Source organism: Canis lupus, chromosome 7, assembly GCF_003254725.2.
Source record: "Canis lupus dingo isolate Sandy chromosome 7, ASM325472v2, whole genome shotgun sequence".
In the NCBI taxonomy this organism is placed as follows: Eukaryota; Metazoa; Chordata; class Mammalia; order Carnivora; family Canidae; genus Canis; species Canis lupus.
In genome coordinates, this window is record NC_064249.1 from 66,923,336 (window position 1) to 66,945,244 (window position 21,909).

The window sequence follows — 21,909 nt, forward strand, 5'->3', positions numbered from 1 at the left end:
CCATATGGTTGTTTGAGATGATCTTTTCACCACCCTGGCCTTTTGCTCACACGTTTAAATTATCATAAAATTTGCCTTTAGTACTGAATTGATAAAAAGCTGTATTTTGTCGCCTTACTGTAAGTTTTGCATGGTGCTGGTTGCTTTTCACAACCTTCTCACCTCTGTGTTTCCTCTTTTGAATAGCTCTGTAACAGGAAGTATTGTAGTTGTGCCCCAAAATGAAATTTACACCTTGCTCAATATTTAATTTCATAATAGCAATGGGCTTGTGAGATGCCATAGTCCTATATGTGACCTATCAGAACCATGGATCTAGCTAGTAGTGGTGATTTCTGTGAAGAAAACAGTATGTGTTACCTTTGGTAAGAGAAAATTATGCAAAACTTGGAGATAAAGTAGAAGGATGAATGTATGTGCATGTAAATGTCATTGGTCAAACTGACCAACAAACCCATCTAAGAGCCATCAGAACTCCAGGGGAATGCCGCGTTGGCAACCTATGTTGAATATGGGTCACGCCCGGAAGAGCTAGATGTTAATGAAGATCATTGATATGAGGCCAGTGGTTTTTGTCCAGCAGAAGGCAGATGGTTTCTATCTGGCTGAAGAGATAACTCCCAAAGATTATGGTCCTATTGCTGTGTAGTGTAGTTTTGTGTCTAATTTAGCAACTTTGATTTTTTAAAAAATAGACTGTATTATTTAAAACAGTTTTAGATTTACAGAAAAATTGAGAAGATAGTATAGAGGGTTCCCTTATACTCTGCATCCACTTTTCCTTATTTTTAGCATCTTACATTTATATGTACATGTGTTATAAATAGTGAACCATTATTTTTACATTATTATTAGCCAAGCTACCTGACGTAGATTCCCTTAGTTTTTAAAAAATATTTTATTTAAATTCAATTTGCCAACATATAACACCCAGTGCTCAACCCTTTGTTTCCTTAACCCTTCTGCAACCCTTTGTTTCCCAGAGTTAGGAGTCTCTCATGGATTGTCTTCCTCTCTGATTTTTCCTCAGTTTCCCTCCTTTCCCATATATTCCCTTTCACGATTTTTTATATTCCACATATAAGTGAAACCATATGTTAATTGTCTTTCTCCAATTGACTTATTTCACTTAGCATAATACCGTCCAGTTCCATCCACGTCGAAGCAAATGGTGGGTATTTGTCCCTTCTGATGGCTGAGTAATATTCATATATACCCCACATCTTTTTTTTTTAAGATTTTATTTATTTATGAGAGGAGAGAGAGAGAGAGAGGGAGGGAGGCAGAGACACAAGCAGAGGGAGAAGCAGGCTCCATGCAGGGAGCCTGATGTGGGACTCGATCCAGGGACTCCAGGATCACGCCCTGGGCTGAAGGCAGGTGCTAAACCACTGAGCCACCCAGGGCTCCCCTATACCACATCTTCTTTATCCATTCATCTCTTGAAGAACATCGTGGCTTCTTCCACAGTTTGGCTATTGTGGACATTGTTGCTATGAACATTGGGGTGCAGGTGTCCCATTGTTTCACTGCATCTGTATCTTTGGGGTAAATCCCCAGCAGTGCAATTGCTGGGTCGTAGGGTAGCTCTATTTTTAACTTTTTTAGTAACCTCCACACAGTTTTCCAGAGTGGCTGTACCAGCTTGCATTCCCACCAACAGTGTAAGAGGGTTTCCCTTTCTCCACATCCTTGCCAACATTTGTTGTTTCCTGTCTTGTTAATTTTAGCCATTTCGACTGGTGTGAGGTGGTATCTTCTTGTGGTTTTGATTTGTATTTCCTTGATGGCAAGTGATGTGGAGCATTTTCTCATGTGCTTGTTGGCCATGTGTAGGTCTTCTTTGGAGAAATATCTATTCATATCTTCTGCCCACTTCATAACTGGATTGTTTGTTTCTTGGGTGTTGAATTTGATAAGTCCTTTATAGGTCTTGGATACTAACCCTTTATCTGATATGTTGTTTGCATATATCTTCTCCCATTAGATTCCCTTAGTTTTGACCCCATGTCCTTTTCTGTCCCACAATCCCACCAGGATACTACATTAAAAAAAAAAAATTGGGACACCTGGGTGGCTCAGCGGTTGAGCGTCTGCCTTCAGCTCAGGGCGTAATCCCAGAATCTGGGATCGAGTCCCACATTGGGCTCCCTGTGAGGAGCCCGCTTCTGTCTCTGCCTCTGTGTGTGTGTGTGTGTGTGTCTCAAGAATAAATAAATATAATATTTTTTAAAAATGTATTTATTTTTTTATTTGAGAAAGAGCACGAGAGAGTGAGCGCACAAGCTGGAGGAAGGGCAGAGGGAGAGGAATAAGAAGACTCCCTGCTGAGTAGGGAGCCTGATGTGGGGTTCAATCCCAGGACCCCGGGGTCATGACCTGAGCTGAAGGCAGACACTTAACCAACAGAGCCACCTAGGCACCTCCAGGATACCACATTACATGTAGTGGTCAGGTCTCTGTAGGCTCTTCTTGGCTGTGGCAGTTGCTAGGTCTTTTGTTGTTTTTGAAGACCTTGACAATTTTGAGTAGTACTGGTCAGAAATTTTGTAGGATGTCTCTCTATGGGAATGTATCCAATGTTTTCACGTGACTAAACTGGTTTTATGGGCTTTTGGGGAAAAGACCACAGAGATAAAGTACTGTTTTCATTACATCATATCAAGGGTACCTACCATCAACATGGTATCAAAATGACATATGACTACTAATGTTGACCCAAAGCACCTGGCAGAGGTAGTAATTGTCAAGTTTCTCCACTGTACACATACTCTTTTCTTCCCCATTTCAACTATCCTCTCTGGAAGGAAGCTACGATATGCAGTTCATTCCTAGAGAGTCCAGAGTTTCGCTCTGCCTCCTTGAGAGTGGAGGCTCTATAACCATTATTTGGAATTATTCCTCATGGGGGATTTGTTTCTTCTCCCTCACTTACTAATTTGTTGAACCATTTATTTATATACTACTTATATGGACTCATGGCTACGAGATGCTGGGTGTATCTGTTGCTAAAGGGGTATTGTTTTTCCTGGGCCCTCTAAGCTGACAGCAGGGAAATATATGTATGTATATTAGCCTGTGTGTACATACATGTTTGTGAGTATTTCTGTATGGAACCATCTGTAGGTATATTAAGCCACACATGAGTTCTTACCAATGTCTCCAACTCCAACCACATGAGTCATTCTAGCCTCCTTCCTGGATTCCATGTAAATTCTCACTTCAAGAATGAGAAGCCTGATTCCCACCACCCACTATCCATTTACCTAATTGTTCAATTCTAGGATTCATGTAGAGCAGTGTCAGAATTGTTAATCCATGCCCCCATGGGAAACCACTTTATCTGCTGGAGTACAGTGCTTATGCCGAGCTCTTTCTGCCTTTGGTCTTACAGATTCCACTCATCTCTAGAGTTATTTAGGTCAGCAACCACCCCCCCCCACACACACACACACACCTCCTCCGGTAAAGTTGTTTCACACATTTATCATATGGCCAGATTCTCATGTGATAGCGTTCCATCCGGGATTTCCCAAGCTCCTAAGTTATTTCTTAAAATTTTCCACTTGTTCGGATGCCCTCTTTGTGCTGGAAGGTTCTATGGGCTTTGATAAATGTATAATGCAAGTATCATATAATTTTACTGTGCTAAAGAATCCTCTGTGTTCTTTCTATCCATTCCTCTCTTCTCTCTCCCCTCCTTCCTGGCAACTGCTGATCTTTTTACTGTTTCCATAGTTCTGGTTTTTCCAAAATGCCAAATAATTGGAATCATTGATTCCAATCAATTGGAATTGGAATCATACAGTCTGTAGCCTTTTACTTAGCAATATGTATTTAACTTTCTTCATGTTGTTTATATGTATTTAACTTTCATGTTGTTTATATGTATTTAACTTTCTTCATGTTGTTTTTGTGTGTGTATGTGTGTGTGGCTTGATAGCTCATTTCTTTTTGTCACTGACTAATATTCTGTTGCACAATGTACTGCAGTTTGTTTATCCGTTCACTTATTGAAGGACATCTTGGTTGCTTCCAGTTTTTGGCATATTTCTACTAGCAATCCTTTTTTTCACTATGTATATTTATTTCTTGTGTATGCCTTTGAACCAGTTTTTCTGTCTTGCCGGTTCTCTCATTAACAACATGTGCCCACTATATTATTTGTATGAGAATTATGCTTTTAATCTTTTGACAACCATACATTGACATGCTATTTTTATAAAATGTAGGTATTCCTTTTACAGCTTGGGGCACATGCTGTATGACCTCAGGACTGGCCACCCACCTCATTTCCATAAGCATGGCTTCCTGTGGCCTTGGGTTGGGTGAGCACTTCTAAGAGTGAGCCAAGGTGAGCATTTCTGATGAGTGGTGCTGTTGTGGTTACACAAGAGAGTTTGTTGAAAGTCTACTTTGCTGAAGTTCCTTAAGATGATTCTGTGTGCTCTTACAACTTTCATCAGGTCACTAGGGGCTCATGATTTCATGATTTTGGCTCAGGTCATAATTTCATGGGTCATTGGATTGAGCCCCTTGTTGGGTTCCTTGCTCAGCAGAGTCTGCTTGTCCCTTTCCCTCTGCCCCTCCCCCTCAAATAAATAAATAAATCTTTTAAAAAAGACTTTCATCATGTCACATTAAAGACATTAATAGTGTAAAGAGCCTGGCAGGAATGTGGGAGGGAAACAGCATGGGGCTTGAGGACTCTTCTGTTACTCAGCACCAAGTCCATTGACATCTGGAGCCTCAACTTCCTAATTTTTATAAGGTAGGAGACATAGCAACACAATGATACTATGATGGATAAAATATCCTAACCCATTGAGATGTTTGTTTAAAATAAATGAGATTATATGTGTGAAATACTTTCTAAGTTCTAAAAAGCATAAGTTATTACTGTCTAGTATAGGCGTTGGCAAACGTTTTCTTGAAAGGAATAGAAGGTAACTATTTTCAGCTTTTCTGGCTTTAATGGTCTCTGTTGCAGCTACTCAACTCTACCATTGCAGTTCAAATGCAGCCATAGATATCACATAAACCAATGAGCATAGCTGTATTCCAATAAAACTTTGTTTATAAAAACAGACAATGATCTTTATTTGGCCCACAGGCTGTAATATGCTGACTCCCTGTCTAGAATGAGTGTGGAAAGACACAACCACTCTCTTCCCTTTTCCTTCTGAAATCTCTTCCAAATGCAGTGCTGAGGAGGACATCCAGTCATTTATTGAGATTCTTGACTCACAGACTACAAAGTCTCTGGATGGGTTGAGTTACTTGTCAGCTCAGTTCTTTAAAAAACACAACTGCTTTCCTGCTTTCTACCCGGGGTCCCATCTCTTTGGGTGGAGCTTCTCCTGCTGCTGCCACACTCATCTATCCATAAAACTGCTCACCTGTTCTCTGGGGCATATCAGTAAGTGTCTGGGATGACGGAAACCCTGTTCTTTCTTTTGTTAACCAGAGAACTGAAAGAAGGTGCCACAGAAGGGGAAGACCACCATCTTGCCTTATGTGTCTTATGAGCCAGACATTGTGCGAGGTGCTTTTTGTACTTGAACTCATTTAAAACTTGCAATAATTCTGTGAGGTAGGCATTAGCATACCTATTTCACATCTGACAAATTCAAATTTTATTGTTAGTTCATTCGACTTTTCTTATATAAACATTTCCTCTGGAGTCATGACATCTCAGTTTCCACAGAGAGAAGAAAGTTTCACGTTGTCAGTACACGGTAATTCAGCTACTTCTGGACTTAAATGTAGTTGTACAGTTTTAAATTATGTTAGTACAAGTTCCCCCTTCCCTTCCTTCACCCACTGTGTGTAGGTGGGGTGAGCTACGTTTCTAGTGTGTTGGTTTATATAACATCCTGGTGGGGAGGGGTGGACACCAGCCTCGGTGTCCTGAGAAGTTTGTCTTTTCTAGTCCACATGGTCCTCATGGTTTCCTATGATGTATGTGAGGATCACACACTCCTCCCTCACTTTGTCCCAAACCCTGGCTCCTTGTGTGTGTCCCAAACCCTGGACTGTGACTTGTGCTCAGTCACTTTCCTATGTGTGTGTAGGGGCTCACAGGAACCTTTTGCTCATGGTTCTATGAGGCTGCCCTGCGGTTCACCTGACCTGGAAATTTCCTTAGTCATTGTCAGGCTGCCCTGCTGGGGCCATTTTGGATGTGAGGCTTTTCTCTAAGACTTGAATTCTTCTAACTACCTCCTGAGAAGCTAGACAATGGGCTCTTTGGCTCTAGAGTGGGTTTTAAGGTTATCTGGGGTTTCTCTCTCCCTTTCTGTCCAAGGTTTTTGGTCCATAGAGGGGACCACCATCCAGGGCTCTTCTTAGGGATCTAAATGTTGGCTATACTGCTGCTTACTCTTCATCCCACAATCATTGACTCCATCTTTGATCTTTTCAAATAGAGACAAATGTTTTAATGTCATCATCCTACACTTCCTCCCCTGTTCTTCAGTTCATGATCTACACCCTGCAGAATCCTCAAGGATCCTAGTTCCCTAGTTCAATATTTTCTGTCACAAACATTTTTTTCTTTCAATCCCCCCCTACCTGCTGCAGCAAAAAAAAAAAATGTTTTATTTTCAAGATATTGTCTCTGCATGAGGCTCCAATGAGTCTCCTTTAGAACTCACAGGTGAGCAATTATTTCTTTGAGTTTAGCACATTTGCCTTCCCCCTAAGAACAGTATGTATGGAGAACTGCTTTCATTTTGTATGTTTGGTTTTTCCTAGAAACACACATTACAAAAAGCTTAAGATCAGAATGAATACAGATCAATATAGAATTCTGTTTCTTTAAATGATGAAGGCAAGGGAAGGGCACAAGGAAGCAGGAGGAGGAGAAACCTTGGGTAGCATCTCAAAATGCCATCTGTGCATCTGTACCCATGAGGAAACAGAGGCCCCAAGAGGCCCCTCTGGCCCAGGACACACCAGAGAGATTGGAGGACATGGAGCTCCAATCCAGGTCAGGGGCCAGGCTTGCCTGATTCCAAAACAAACCCGAGGTAGGAGGAGAGTTATAAAAGGAAGGAGTTTTCATTTCAGTAGGTGCAAGTGCTGCAGAGAGGCCCAGAAAGATGAGAATGAAGGCCGAGGTGTTTCAAATGAGACAGAGGTTCAGATAACCACTGACAGGTTTTCTACATGCTAGACTTTGTTCCCAATTACAAGATTGCAGACTCAGAAATCTTGATCCACTTGATCCACTTGATCCACTGAGGTATTGCTGACACTGAAGAGCTCCCAAGGAAGGTGCGTCCTTAAGACAATTTATTTTGGATGTCTTATAGGAGAAGGTTCTAAAGACTTGAACATCAGCAAGGATATACACTACTTGACCATTACATAAGACACATGGGTAGAAGAAGGTGCCGATTTGAAGAACACAGGAAAAAGTAGTCGAAGTGAGTGGATAAAAGGGTTTGAGTGAGGATGTGAGGGTGCCACCAAATTCATGTAGTGCTCCAAAATTCCTGCAAAAGAGAAGAGCTGAAAGGGTTGCCCCTCTGAAGATAGGCTAACAATTGCCTTCCATGAAGGAATTCTTTTTTTTTTTTTTTAAAAGCTTTTTGTAAACTTTTCTAAATAAGTAGTGTGAGTTTGCAAGTCTCCCTAGCTGTGTGCTAAGCATGTGGAGTCTTTTGTTATCCTACCCTGGGAGGGCTGGCTGCTACCTGTATCTTGGAGGACAGATTGTAATTCTTTTTTTCCCCATGGATCTGCTTCCTAAATGCCTTGTGACAGCCAAGTTTCCAATGCAAATGGCCTCACAGAGATCTGTCCCTTCTAGGACCTCAGTGAGGTGCCTCCCTCCACCTGTGCAGTTTCAATGGGCTCTGTGGTCTTGTGCTATGCAAGGAGTGGGGCAGGCTAAGAGGGAAGCAACGGTGTGTGCCTGGCAGGGAGAGGCAGTCTGTGGGGGAAGGCTGGTCTCTGCCACTGTGACAAACCTTTGGTTGCTTGTTTCATTCATCCTCGAAACAAACATTATGAAAAGCTGAAGTTCAGATTAAATAAAGATCAGTTTGGATTCTGTCTTTTTCTTTAAAAAAAAAACGTTTGTCATTTATTTATTTTTAAATATTTTATTTATTCCTGAGAGACACAGAGAGAGGCAGAGACATAGGCAGAGGGAGAAGCAGGCTCACTGCAGGGAGCCCTTTGTGGGGCTTGATCCCAGGTCCCCAGGATCACTTCCTGAGCCAAAGGCAGATGCTCAACCACTGAGCCACCCAGGTGCCCCAGACCTTTACTTTTCTAAATCTTCTTTTCTTGCAGGAAGAACTCTTAACAGGAGATCTACCCTCTTGACATTTTGTATTGAGATGTGATTGACATATAACATTGTGTTAATTTTAGGTGGACAATATGATGATTTAATATTGTAAAATGATTACCATAATTAGTATAGTTAACATCCATTTCCACTTCTTAATCTTTTTTAAGTGCACAATAGAGCATTGTTGACTTTTGGCTTAATGTTGGCCAGCAGATCTCTAGAACCTACTCATCTTGCTTAAGTGAAACTTTATGCCTGTTGATTGGTAACTCCCCACTTCTTCCTCCTCCAATGTTCCTATTATAATTCAGTTTGACTCCTGTGTATTGAATACCACTGATGTACAAAGCACAGTGGCCCGTGGCTATAGAAATGTGAAATGGAGAAGTTCCAGCTCCTGCCTCAAGAGGGCATGCCTATCACCTATAGGGTAGGGAGGTAGATTCAGGTAACTGGCAGAAAGTCAGTGCCTTAAGAGAGGAAGAAAGGGGCATGAGAGAGTTAAATTGTTTCTGGTTGGGGTGTTCATGAAGGACATAATGTCTGAGGTAGAATTTGTAAAGAGAGCCTGATCTCATTGAGTGGATGGATATATGGCTAAAAAGTATTCTATGTAGGGAAGCTCTATAGAAATTCTGGGCTTTTGCCCCTCTATTGACCCTAGGACACCTGATATTAGAAGCAGATCCCAGGGGCAACTGCGTGACTCAGTTGATTGAGTATCTGACTCTTGATTTGGCTCAGGTCATGATGTCAGGGTACTGGGATAGAGCCCTGAATCTGGACTCCCTTCTCAGCAGGCAGTCTGCTCCAGGATTCTCTCTCTCTCCCTCTGCCTTTCCCCCTGCTTATGCACATGTTTTTTTTTTTTTTCCTCTCTCTCTCTCAATAAATTAAAAAAAAAAAACAAAAACAAAAACAAAAAACAGCAGATCCCGGTTGTTCCTCTGCCTTTTTCCCCAGGACTGCCTGAGAATTCAGTTATTGTATAAAGTTCCCAGCTACTTTGGACATAGAAATAAACCAAAAAGCCTTTCCTGGAAAGATGGAGAATTGGCCTTGAGAGAAAGGATTAAAAATAGGTCTTGGGAGGGAAGAGAAGAGGGGGAAGAACAGACTTTGTATGTATAAGAAAGAGGTGGCAAGTCTACATCAGTGACTAAGGACTTCTTCATGCCACAGTGGACCATGACGAAGGCACAGAGTTAGAAAAAAGAGGAAGGTGTGCTGCAGAGGTGCGTCAGGAGAGAGAAGATTGGAGGGACCAAAGCAGAGCTCTGTCTGCAGGTATGTGCCTCTGCCTCTTGGCCTACCAACTGTCTCATCAACCAGTGCACTTATATGCAAAGGGTCATTTGACACCTACGTTAAGTTCTGAGGTGCTCAGGCCTGGACATTTGGGCTATTTTTGTGATTATAGGTGGACCTGTCTCTGGGAGCATCGCCACAGATGGAGGCACAAAAGCAAGGTCAGTGTGGCAGGAGGGTAGCAAACTGGGGCAGGATGGTGGTTGAGTGATAACGAGGATCACTCCCATGGGCCAGATTCTGGGCTCTAAAGGCCTTACTTGTATTTTCTAAGTTAATCCCCACAAAAATTGAGGCAGTCACTGATGACCTTGGAGAACACTTTTTCCAGACAATGGGAGTGGGAACCAGGTGTGCAAGAGGTCAATGAGTGAGAAGGTGGCAGAGAAGTGGAGGCTGCAGGTCTAGGCCATTCTGAGAACTGTGTCTTTAACAGGAGGTGAGGAAGAAAGAGTATCAGTTTAAGAAAGAGAGTCACTTTTTTATATTTTTCCTTTCATTAAAAAAGTTGGGTGGGTGGGGGGATATGGGATAGGTAGAGAGGAGGGGCAGGAAAACAAGTGCCAGAGCAGATGCTGAAGATGCAAGAGAAGGGTTTCTTGAGCGATGTAGTCCCAGGAAAGGTGACATGATATGCCTCCCAGGGATGCAGTGAGTTGGTTCTAGGAACAGGAATGGAAGGAGTCAAGGGGCACAGGGAGATAGGAGGGCTGTGGCCCAGGTGAGAAGGACTTGCTTCTTCCTCAATAAAGAAGGAATGAAAAGGTGAAGGCACAGAGAAATATTAAAATGGGTAGGAGGGATCCCTCGGTGGCTCAGCAGTTTAGCGCCTGGCTTCGGCCCAGGGCATGATCCTGGAGACCTGGGATCGAGTCTCACATCAGGCTCCCTGAATGGAGCCTGCTTCTCCCTCTGCCTGTGTCTCTGCTTCCCTCTCTCTCTCTCTCTCTCTCTCTTTCTGTGTGTCTCTCATGAATAAATAAATAAAATCTTAAAAAAAATGAGCAGGAGGAAATTACCTTAAACCATAAAATTCCTGAAAGAAAACATAGGCAATAGTGTTTGACATCGGCTGTAGAAACATTTTTTCTAGCTATACCCCTCAGGCAGGGAAACAAAAGAAAAAGTAAACTATTGGGACTACACCAAAGGATAAAGTTTTTGCACAGCAAAGGAAACAAGCAAAGTAACAAAAAGTCAACCTACTGAATGGGAGAAAATATTTGCAAATGATATATCTGATAAGGGGTTAATATCTAAGATATGTAAAGAATTTATACAACTCATACCAAAAAAACAAATAATCTGATTAAAAATGGGCAGAGAACATGAATAAGACATTTTTCCCAAGAAGACCCACAGATGGCCAACAGACACATGAAAAGATAGTCAACATCACTAAGCATCAGGGAAATGCAAATCAAAACCACAAGATATCAACTTACACCAGTCAGAATGACTAGAATCAAAGATACAAGAAATAACAAGTGTTGGCAAGGATGGGAATGTAAATTGGTACAGCCACTGTGGAAGACAGTATGGAGGTTCCTCACAAAATTAATCATAGAATTACCTATGATCCATATAATTCTGCTATTGGGTATTTACCCAAAGAAAATGAAAACATGAATTCAAAAAGATACTGTGTTTATTACAGCACTATTTGCAATAGCCAAATTATGGAAGCACCCCAAGTGTCCATCCATAGATGAATGGATAAAGAAGATGTGGTATATATACATACATATGTATGTACAACATACAGTGGAATATTGCTCAGCAATAAAAAAGAAAGGTCTTGCCATTTGCAACAACATGGATGGACAGACACAGAGGGTATAATCTTAAGCGAAGTAAGTCAGAGAAAGACAAAGACCATGTGACTTCACTCATATGTGGAATTTAAGAAACAAAACAGGAAAAAAAGAGACAAAGACTTTTAGCTACAGAGAACAAACTCATGGTTGTCAGGGGGTGGCAGGCAGGGGGATAGGTGAAATCTATAAATGAGATTTTTAAAATGGGCATGAGGTTTAAAGAGTACACTCTGGCCTCAGGATTTTAATAAAGGGGAACAAACAGCCATTTACTAAGAGTAAGGGAGGTATGGGGAGTGTTACAGGCTGGAGTGTATCCCCCAGAATCTAATGTTGAACACTCAGAAGGTGACTGTAATGGGAGAGGTAATTAAGGTATGAGGTCATTAAGGTGGACTGTAATATGACAAGTGTCCTTCTAAGAAAAGGAGTGAGGGCACAGACACACACAGAGGAAGGATCACATGGGCTTACAAGAGGATGGCCCTCTACAAGCCAAGGAGAGAAGCCAAGGAGAGAGGCCTCAGGAGAAACCTGTCAAGAGCTCTATCCAGCCTCCAGAATTATGAGAAAATTCGTTTCTGACATTCACGCCACCTAGTGGTATTTGTCCTGGCTGCCCCAGCCGACTGGTACAGGCAGGCACTGACCGCTCACTGCAGGGAGTGCCTCCGGGAGTGAAGCCCAGGGTAGAACCGGTGCCTGCCGAGGGGTGATTGATGGGCAAGCGAGTTCGGAGCCGCCGGGGTAGGCATGGGATTGCTCAACTGGGCTTGTGTGAGTCCCTGTGTGTATGTGTGGTGTGTATTTATAAACACACTAGTGTGTATCAGGTTTCCATTCATCCTCCATTTCAAAGATGTGATCTGAACATGTCTGGTTTAAGAACTCATCTGGTGATCTACACTTATGTGGGATTAAGTGATTAATCTGAAAGCTTCAGAAAATATTACAGTAGGGCCCTGAACTAGCTCGAAGGAACAAAAAGAAGCACTTAATATCCCCCCCCACACACACATACCACCCACTCTCAACCACCCCTTCTACTCTGTTCTATTTCTCTTCTCTTTTTTTTTTTTAAGATTTTATTTATTTATTCATGAGAGACACACACAGAGAGAGAGAGAGAGGCAGAGACACAGGCAGAGGGAGAAGCAGGCTCCATGCAGGGAGCCCGACATGGGACTCCAGGATCAGGCCCTGGGCTGAAAGCGGCGCTAAACTGCTGAGCCCCCCTGGCTGCCCTACTCTGTTCTGTTTCCACCAGCTTGGCTTCATGTTCAGCCTTCCCTCGGTAAAAACAGATCCTCAAAGAAAGCCACCACATGATGATACATAATGTGGAAAATCTTTGTTTCTTGGTGATCTTTTGGAGGGTAGTCTGACCTTGGGAGAGGAGAAATAAAAAGCTGGGAGCTTCCTTCACTTCTCTGCTCCCATGGGCTGTCTAGGGACCCCTTCTCTCCCCTGCCAGCCGCTCTGAGACACGCATGATATGCTAGCGGGACCCTCCTGGGGCTGGCTTTAAGTGTGGGGAGGGGCCGTGGAGCACCGGTGCAGGCCTGGGCTTTCCTTGAGAGTTCAGGGTTTATGTGATGTCAGTCTCCCTAATAAAAAGGGAATTCAAATTACCAAATGTGATGGCGGGGGGAGGCGGGCAGTGGGGGAATCTTTTAAAGCTTTCTTTTTTTCAGTGCACATTTACAGATTTTAGCCAAAATCTTTGTCAGATCTCCTGTTCTGATATTTTGTTCACCAAACATGATTCACTTATAGGTCAAGCACAGGGGATTTTTAGGGCAGTGAAACTTCTGTACGGTCCAGGGATGATGGACACTTGTCATTGATCATTCTATGGATTTTTGACAGGTGTATAACACAGAGAGTGAACCTTAATATAAACTATGCACCTTAGTTAATAATAATGTATCCCTATTGGTCCATCATCTGTAACAAGGTACCACACCAATACAAGATGTGTGGGGAGTGTGGGGAGGGAGGGGGATAGGACTTGCTGTACTTTCTGATCCATTTTTCTGTAAATCTATATCTGCTCCATAAAAGTAACGCCTGTAAAGATAAGGAAAAAAAAATCAAGGTCCGTGAATAAATGTCACCTCTCCCTTTTATTCCCTATTCCCAGATTCTTCCCCACAATAACTGAGTCCGCCTTTGGAGATACGCTTCTTTAGTGAAGTGTCCCCTTCCCGGCCTTTGTACCAAGGTTTGCCTTTTCCCTCCCACCACTTCCTTCCTCTCTTATATTAATGGCTTGAGGGGTTTATGGGGGTTTGGTTATTCTGGTGCAGACCCCTGTAGAGCAAGATTCGAATCTTGCCTCAAGGCTGAGGTCTGCTTTTCTGTTAACAACCTAAGACAAATGTCCTTCAGGGTGGATGATGGGTCTGGGTAAGTAGGAGAAGAGCACCTCAAGGAGCTAGATGCCTACAAGGTGCTCTTGGATGGAAGGTTTTAAAGGTGATGCCTGGGGACGCCTTGGTGGCTCAGCAGTTTAGCGTCTGCCTTTGGCTCAGGGCATGATCCTAGGTCCGGACTGAGTCTGCATCAGGATCCCTGCAGGGAACCTGCTTCTCCCTCTGTGTCCCTGTCTCTCTCTGTGTGTCTTTCATAAATAAATAAATAAAAATCTTAAAAAAACAAAACAAAACAGGTGATGCCTGGAAGCAAGCTGCAGCTACAAAGGGTACAATCCTGATGAGACCTCTTTGCCCTGGAGTCTTCTGTGGACACTGAGCTCTGGTTGTCTAGCAGTTGGTTACTCTTTGTGGCCATTTGCCTCTTATTGTGCACTAGCATTTAGTGCAAAGACTTCTTCAGAGCTTCTAACCTAGAGGACGAAAGGAAGAGATTTGGTCCATATTTGGGTATGAGTGTCAAAAGGGCAACACTTTCTTTTCTGCTGTGATGACTGCAAGGATCCGTGTAGGCCTCAGGAGAATGTGAAGCTTAGGGACATATCAGGCTCTGTGGTCTGGGACATTACCGTACTAATCTTGAGGGATTGATTTATTTTCTTATGAGAAATGGTCTTTTCTTACATAATCTCTAATACTAAGCATAAGATGATTTCTCAGAAATCCCAGAGGGGCTGGAACAGAAAGGTTAAGACTCTAGAATTCATTCAAAGGTTTACAGTAGGAGTGCAGCAGGAGATCAACCTTGCCTGCTTTTCACTGGTGCCATGTAGCTGCCCATGGGGATTTTATGCTGCTGGGACCAGCCTGTCCTGGCACATCTGCTCCTGGGGAGGTTCATTTTCTACCTCTATTTGGATAACATGCCGGGTTCCGGGCTTCTCCTGCTCTGGTCTCCCTATGTACCTGTTGTTCCAGAGGACAAGTCAGCGAACTGAATTACAGAGAGGAAATTGTCTCCCTAGGAGGAGGAAAGCAGCAATCCCAAATGCCAGGGCCAGGTGAGCAAGGCACCAATTCTTAGAGTAGACTGTGGAAAATGCAATGCATGTGGTCTTGTTGCCTGTAATAAAAACAGGGAAAGGTAATTTCTGGGAAGTTCTGTAACTTCCAAACACTATAGCTTTAGAGTTGAAAAGTAACCAAAAATGATTTGAGGCGATGATTTTTTCATTTTCTCAGCAAGATATGTGCAGTAGAGCCAGCTTCTCCTTTTCTGTCATAATCTAAAATTCAGGCTCCTCATGGAGCAAGTGGAGGACTTCAGTGGACTTGGAAGGCAAAGCTTTTTTTCCCCTGAAAAAAACCCTTTCAGATGGACTCTGGGTTAAAAACTAATAGCTTTCTCTTAGCCAACCCTCAATCTCTTCCTCTCTCCCTTCCATTGTATGCATGTATGTATGTATGCATGTAGCTAGCTAGCCATCTTACCTTTCTATCTGTCATCCATCCATCATCTAATTTTTCTAGGCTTTTTTTTTTTCCTTTTGAGAAATGTCAGCATCTGGATGAAGGTGCTGGTTACAATTTCCTTGTGCCTGTTGATTTGGGATTCCTTGCACCTCTCACTCTGAAAAGCAGTAGATACAAGGTTGAAATAGTGAAATTAAGTATAAAATGATTATTGTTTTGCAGAGTGTCTATTAAGTGGCATCTTATAGGAACTGAAATCCAGACTAATAAATGAAATGGGCCTCAAACTATACCATTGGAGAAAAAAACAGCTTCTTTTCACATTGTATTGTTCAAATGGAGGCAAAGCAAACAGTTATTAAGAAACAAGTAATTGTCACCATCAAAAACAAGGTAATATGAATGCTACAACACATATGACCATTGTATATGCTGATTAAGTGAGGGAGAAATGATTACTTTATTCATTTTGCTATCAATGAACATGATGGTAGAGCTGAGAAACATAATTGGAGCTGGGAAGTATTTGGGGGCCAGAATTACAGTTTTCATGGTGTTTGTTTTGTTTTGTTTTTTAAGAGAGAAGGAGATAGTGAGTGGTGGGGAGCGCCAGAGGGAGAGGGAGAGAGAATCTTAAGCAGGCTCCACACTCAGCATGGAGCCCAACATGGGACTCCATCTCATGACCCTGAGATCATGACCTGAGCTGAAATCAAGAGTTGGATGCTTAACCAACTGAGCCACCCAGGTGTCCCCAGAATTATAGGTTTTTAAAGACATGTTTGTTCATCCCCTAGGACTCTTGCTTTTTTATTCCCATAGCTCCAGGCTTTTGTGCCATTCCTCTTACATCAGTTTCCCCTCAGATCCTAGTGCCATCTGGAGCTGCTTAGTGCAACTGAGTTCAGCAGCATTGCCCACATCCCTTGTGACCTTCAGCTCCCCTTAAGTTGACCTTTTGGAGTTTGAAGTTTCAGGAGAGATACTTCCAGGGTGATTTGTATAGGAGCAAAAAGACATGTTTCTATAGATCATGAGCAAGTAGGTATAGCCTGTGAAGAAACTGCTTATGATGGCACCAGAGCCTTCTCATACATGCCTCCATCCATCTCTCTCTCTCTCTCTCTCTCTCCATGGATGCATGCATCCATTCGTCCATCCCTCCATAACATTCATCTACACATCTATGTTTCTGTCCATCTATGCTTCCATCCTTCCATCTGTCCATCATCCAGATATAGCAAAGGGATAATACAAGTTCCTGGATTTTGGAGATTTTTTAATTGATTTTATCTCTTTTGGGGAGGTACGACTTAATGCATAAAACATTAAAGATTAGTGTACTGCATCAAAGTTTTCAAACTTTTTTTGAAACAGTGAACCTCAAATGAAACCTCATATATGAGATAAATTCAAAGCCATCTGAAAAGTGATCTGGAGCTCCATTTGCTCTGCAAATACCCTCCTCCCAACTGCTGTGGCACCTTCACAAGATCCCTTGGCTCCCCAGAGCACAGCTTACAGACTGCTGTGCTTTGGTATAAAGCAAAGTATGGACAATTTGGTTTGGGTGGTTGATCTTGGGGGAATTAAGGGAGGGGAGAACTCACTAGGAGCTGGAGATCTTGGAGGAAGTGTTTTGAAAGAGGGAGTATGCCTTGAAAGGGGAGTCATGTTTGGACCCTTGAAGAAGAGGTGGGGGACACACTACTTGGCAGGGTAGAGGCATAGAGGGGGTGATGGGGTGAAAGCAGAAAGGGTATCAGGGTCCAAAAAGGAAAAGATGGCACAGTCAAGCTGGGTAATGGAGGAGAGTATAATAAAGGGGTAACTGACAAAGCTGTGGCAGGTTTACGGAAAACTATAAAGGCTAGTATAGAATCTTGGACCTAGTGCAGCTGTAAGCCATTACTGGGGGCAGGAGGAAGTTGCCACTCCTGGACCCAGGGAGAGAGCTGGACCACCTAACAAGAGATGTGGCCTTTGGTAGAGAGATGCAGGGAGATGGTCAGGGAAATAAATGCTCCACTTTGCTATTTCTCTCCTGCCAGTGCTTTTCATTGTCCAAACCAATTGGAAGCCAGAAACCAAGGAAATCCATAAAGATTTAACCTTCCAAAGTCCAGAGAATGCTGGAAAAGGGATCTGGAGGGACAAACAGAAAATAGCCATATGTAGAACTGGGTTAGACTCAAGGACCCATATCAGTTAGCTCTTGCTCCAATAATGCTGTGTAATAAACAACCTCCAAATCTCAATGAAATATACATTTCATGGGTCTGTGGGTTGGCTGGGTGACTCTCCTGTAGGCTCTGAAGGTTGAGGTGGTTTTGCTGCTTGTTGCAGGTATGTCTTAGTGGGGGCAGTTTTGTTCTATATGTGTTCCTTTTCTTTTTAGATCTTATTTATTTATTTGAGAGAGGGTGCAAGCGTGAATGTGAGTGAGAGAGAGTGAGAGAGAGACAGCATGGGCAGAGGGAGAGAGAGAAGCAGACTCTCTGCTCAGCAGGGAGACCAATGTGGGACTTTATCTCAGGACCCTGGGATCATGACTTGAGCTGAAGGCAGACTCTTAACCAACTTAACCACCCAGGTGCCCTATGTGTGTTCTTTCTATAGCCCAGGCTGCAAGGGCAGCAGCTACCAGGGAAGCCCCCTCCTCAAGGTGATGGCTGATGTGTAAGAGGGCAGTGACCTTAGCACTTCTTAAGCCTTTGGTCATGTCACACCCACCAATAATGGCCAAAGCAAATCATATGGCTGAGCCCAAAGTCAAGAGGCAGGAAGAGCCCCTCCTCCCAGAGAGGTGGGGAAATTGCTGGCTTGCATGGGAAAGGGGTGGATACAGGAGGTAGAGGAATTGGAGCGAGTAATTTAGCCCACCAAAGTCTCCCTACAAGGGCAAGGTGGAAAACAGATTGCACAGGAGGGGAATTAGTGTGAGCAGATTTGGTGGTACAACTACTATTTATAGTCCCCCCTCCTCCCATATCCATTCTCCCTTTTATCACAATGGAATTTTTAGCTTGACATGTGACTATTTCACAGCTAGAGACTGCATCTCCCAGCATCCCTTGCAATTAAGTGAGGCTGTTTGATGGAGTTCTAGCTATAGACTTTCTGCCCTTAAAGGGATTAACTTCTTTCCTCACCTCTCCCCAAGCCTGCCTCCTGGAATGTGGGTGTGGTGCTGAGCCTTCTTGGTCCATACCTCAGGGGAATAGCTTCAGGATGGCAAAGCAAGAAGATACCAGGAGGGTGGCCCCCTGGGCTGCTCTTGTGCAGAGTTAGATGTGAGGGAAAGAAGCCTCCATCTTTTTTTGGCTCATTATTTGGGGTCTTTATTTCAACAGCCAGGTCTGTAATTAATACAAATTCATAGGAGCCTCTACTCTGATACCCAGTAGAAGGGATGGCAGAAAAAGATATGTTTTTGTTTTTGTTTTTGTTTTTCAGTATTACTGATGTAAGGGAGAAGAGATCTCACAATTTTAGTTTCTTGCCATGTCACCCCCATTTTGTATTTAAAAAAATTTTTTTTAAAGATTTTATTTATTCATAAGAGACACACAGAGAGAGACAGAGACACAGGCAGAGGCAAAAGCAGGTTCCATGCGGGGAGCCCAATGTGGGATTTGATCCCGGGACTTCAGGGTCACACCCTGAAACGAAGGCAGATGCCCAACCATTGAGCCACCCAGGCGTCCCCCATCTCATATTTTGAAAGGATGCATTATCAGTGAGCTGTCAGTGCAGTTTCCCTTATGATATCAGGACAGGTAATGCCAGTTCTGAACCAGTTCTAGACCAATGCTGTATGTGACCAGAGGGCCTGCTGGACAAAGGAGGGAAATGAGGGGAGAGAATTACTTGCCTCTTGTTTGAGCATTGTGCCCGGAAGTAGAAAGCAGGATTCCAAACTTGGCCCATTTGGCTCCAAAGCCCATTTCTCCTCATTTGCCACTAATTATATCAGAAAATTCTGTGAGAGGTCCAGCTTCTCTAACATCTAGGGTGGTTTCTTCAAACTAACCTCTTTGAACATCTGTGGCATTTGGTGCCAAGTCAACTTAAGCCTCTTTGCTCATCAGTATCGAAGGGATTGGTCTAGCACTTTTATCTAAACTGTGCAAATCAGGATTCCTACATTATCTCTCCGGTTCTGTTAGAAAGAGAGAAGTAATCTTGGTGGCTTGAGATTTCTTGTGCCAAAAACCAAAATGTAATGTGCAAAGCCTAGGCTCTCAGTTGGGAGTATAGGAGAGTATATAGAGGGCAGGAAGTTAGGTGACCATGGGTTCAAAGCCCAGTTTTTTGGAAATTATTTAATCAGATCTTTCATTTTCTTGCATAGGGATTGGATATAGATATGTCAAGTTCCTAATCTACAGTAGGTGCTTTTATAGCTACTATATAGCCAGGATTTTGAGCTTATGTCAGGCCTGGCGTGGCTCCTGCTCCATGCATGGCACAGGAATTGATATTAAGAAGCTTATAATTCCCTGCAGCTTTCCAGACATGATTTAGTGGGTCACGGCAATGAGTGACATGTAAAGAATATAGCAAACTCTGGCACCAAAGATTAGAAGACTAGCCAAAGGACAATTCTCCATACCTGGTCAAGAAGACTAAATTGAGACCCTTTGGTTATGCCCATTTTTCTTTAAAGATTTTATTTATTTGAGAGAGAGAGCATGCACAAGTGGGGGAGGGGCAGAAAGAGAGGGAGAAGCAAACTCTCTGTTGAGCAGGGAGCCTAGGGTGGGACTCCATCGCAGGACCCTGAGATCATGACCTGAACCAAAAGCAGACACTTAGCCAACTCAGCCATCAAGGAGCCCTAAAGTTGGTTTTCTTTCTTTTTTTCATTTTTTTTTTTTTAAGATTTTATTCATTCGTGAGAGACCCAGAGAGAGGGAGGCAGAAACATAGGCAGAGGGAGAAGCAGGCTCCATGCAGGGAGCCCAATGCGGGACTCGATCCTGGGACTCCTGGAACACACCCTGAGCCGAAGGTAGATGCCCCAACCACTGAGCCACCCGGGTGTCCACGTTGGTTTTCTTAAGCCTGCTTTTCTTTGGATTTTTGCCCAAGTGGGCATGCTATGTACTTATTTGAACGAGAATATCTAGGAAGGGAGGAAAAAAGATGAACAGGTGAAGCAAAATCTTTTCAACATCTGCTTTGTGATTTATAAAATAAAAATGGCACCATGCCCTTAAGGGATTCTTCCTAGGAAAATGGAACTATTGTACAGAGAAACACCTCAGAAAGATTGGAAAGTCTACCTGTACTTGGAAAATTGTTGAGTATAACAAGAGAGACTTGATCACACTACCATTTATTTTTTTTTTTTTCCACACTACCATTTAGAAAAGGTTTCTAAAGTTATTCTCAGTCAGGACCATGCTTTGGTAATGGAATGAATCTCTTTTATATCTGATTCTTTTCATTCTATCTTCATGTTGATGGAATAATATGTATAATATACTTACATCCAATATACTGGATGTGTAATAACCAGCTATTAGCAACATGAATTCTTTCATTTCTCCTGCTTGGCCTCTCGCACTCCTCAGTGCTCTTAAAAGATTTGTAACTGACTGGCCATATTCACCTTTCTCTCTTCTCAATTCAGTCATTTTTAGGTCTTGAGACTAATCTGTAGATCATCTAAAACAGTGAAGGAGTTTTCTTCCGTTTCATATAGAGCACTTGTGCATGGTATTTGGCATAGAAAGAGGAATCAACTCTATTTTCAGGGTGTGTTTGTTGGGAAAAGATTCAGACAAGAAGTGATGTTGAGGCTGAGTCTTAAGGAAGGTTCTTTCCAAGTATAAAGGACAGGGAAGGAGTCCAGGTAGAGTATGAGGGTCAGAAAGAGCATGGGGAAAAGTGCAGGTGGCTTGGAAGGCTGTTTTGGTGCATTGGGCGGGGAGAGGATGGGGTTGTAGATGGAGAGCCTGGAGCTGTGGTTGGGAACCTGGGATCTTTTGGAAGATGTTAGGCTGGGTATGTGGGGTAGGATGGACTTGGATTTTGAATTAAGAATGAGAACCTGATCACAATTGCATTTTTGAAGGCAACTGTAACAGCTATGTGGGCAACAAGTCTTCCAAATAACCTGTTTCCTCATTTCTAAAGTAGGGACAAGGGGCACCTGGGTGGCTCAGTCACTTAAGGCTCTGACTTGTGATTTCAGCTCAGGTCATGATCTCGGGGTTGTGAGATTAAGCCCCGAGTTGGGGATGGGGGGCCGTGTTCATCCTCAGCAGGGAGCCTGCTTGTGATTATCTCTCTCCCTCTGCCCCTCACCCCACTCATGCTCTCTCTCTCAAATAAATAAAATCTTTAAAAAGATAAAGGACAGTAAGTTTTGCATGAAGATTAGAAGAGATAATGTATGCAAAAATGCCAAACATATTTTAACTGTTATCATTCTTGAATGACTTGAGTCATGAGTGAGTTAATATGCTTACTTTTTCAAGAAGAGTCCAGCTTTGTCATCTGAGGCAAAAAACATGCTTGGCATTGTTATCTGATTTATATAGCTTCCTACTTCCTTAAACATCTGGTTTTTTAAATGGGGGGTGGCTATTACCATTTATTGTCTGCTTTAGCTTAAATTTTA

General features: G+C 42.9%; 1 long non-coding RNA gene across 1 annotated transcript in view; it reads left to right on the plus strand.

The window, feature by feature from the left end:
* The window catches only part of LOC112647987 (uncharacterized), a 75,883-nt gene that overhangs the window by 32,572 nt on the left and 21,402 nt on the right, over positions 1 to 21,909 (plus strand). The gene's annotated exons all lie outside the window — the stretch shown is intronic.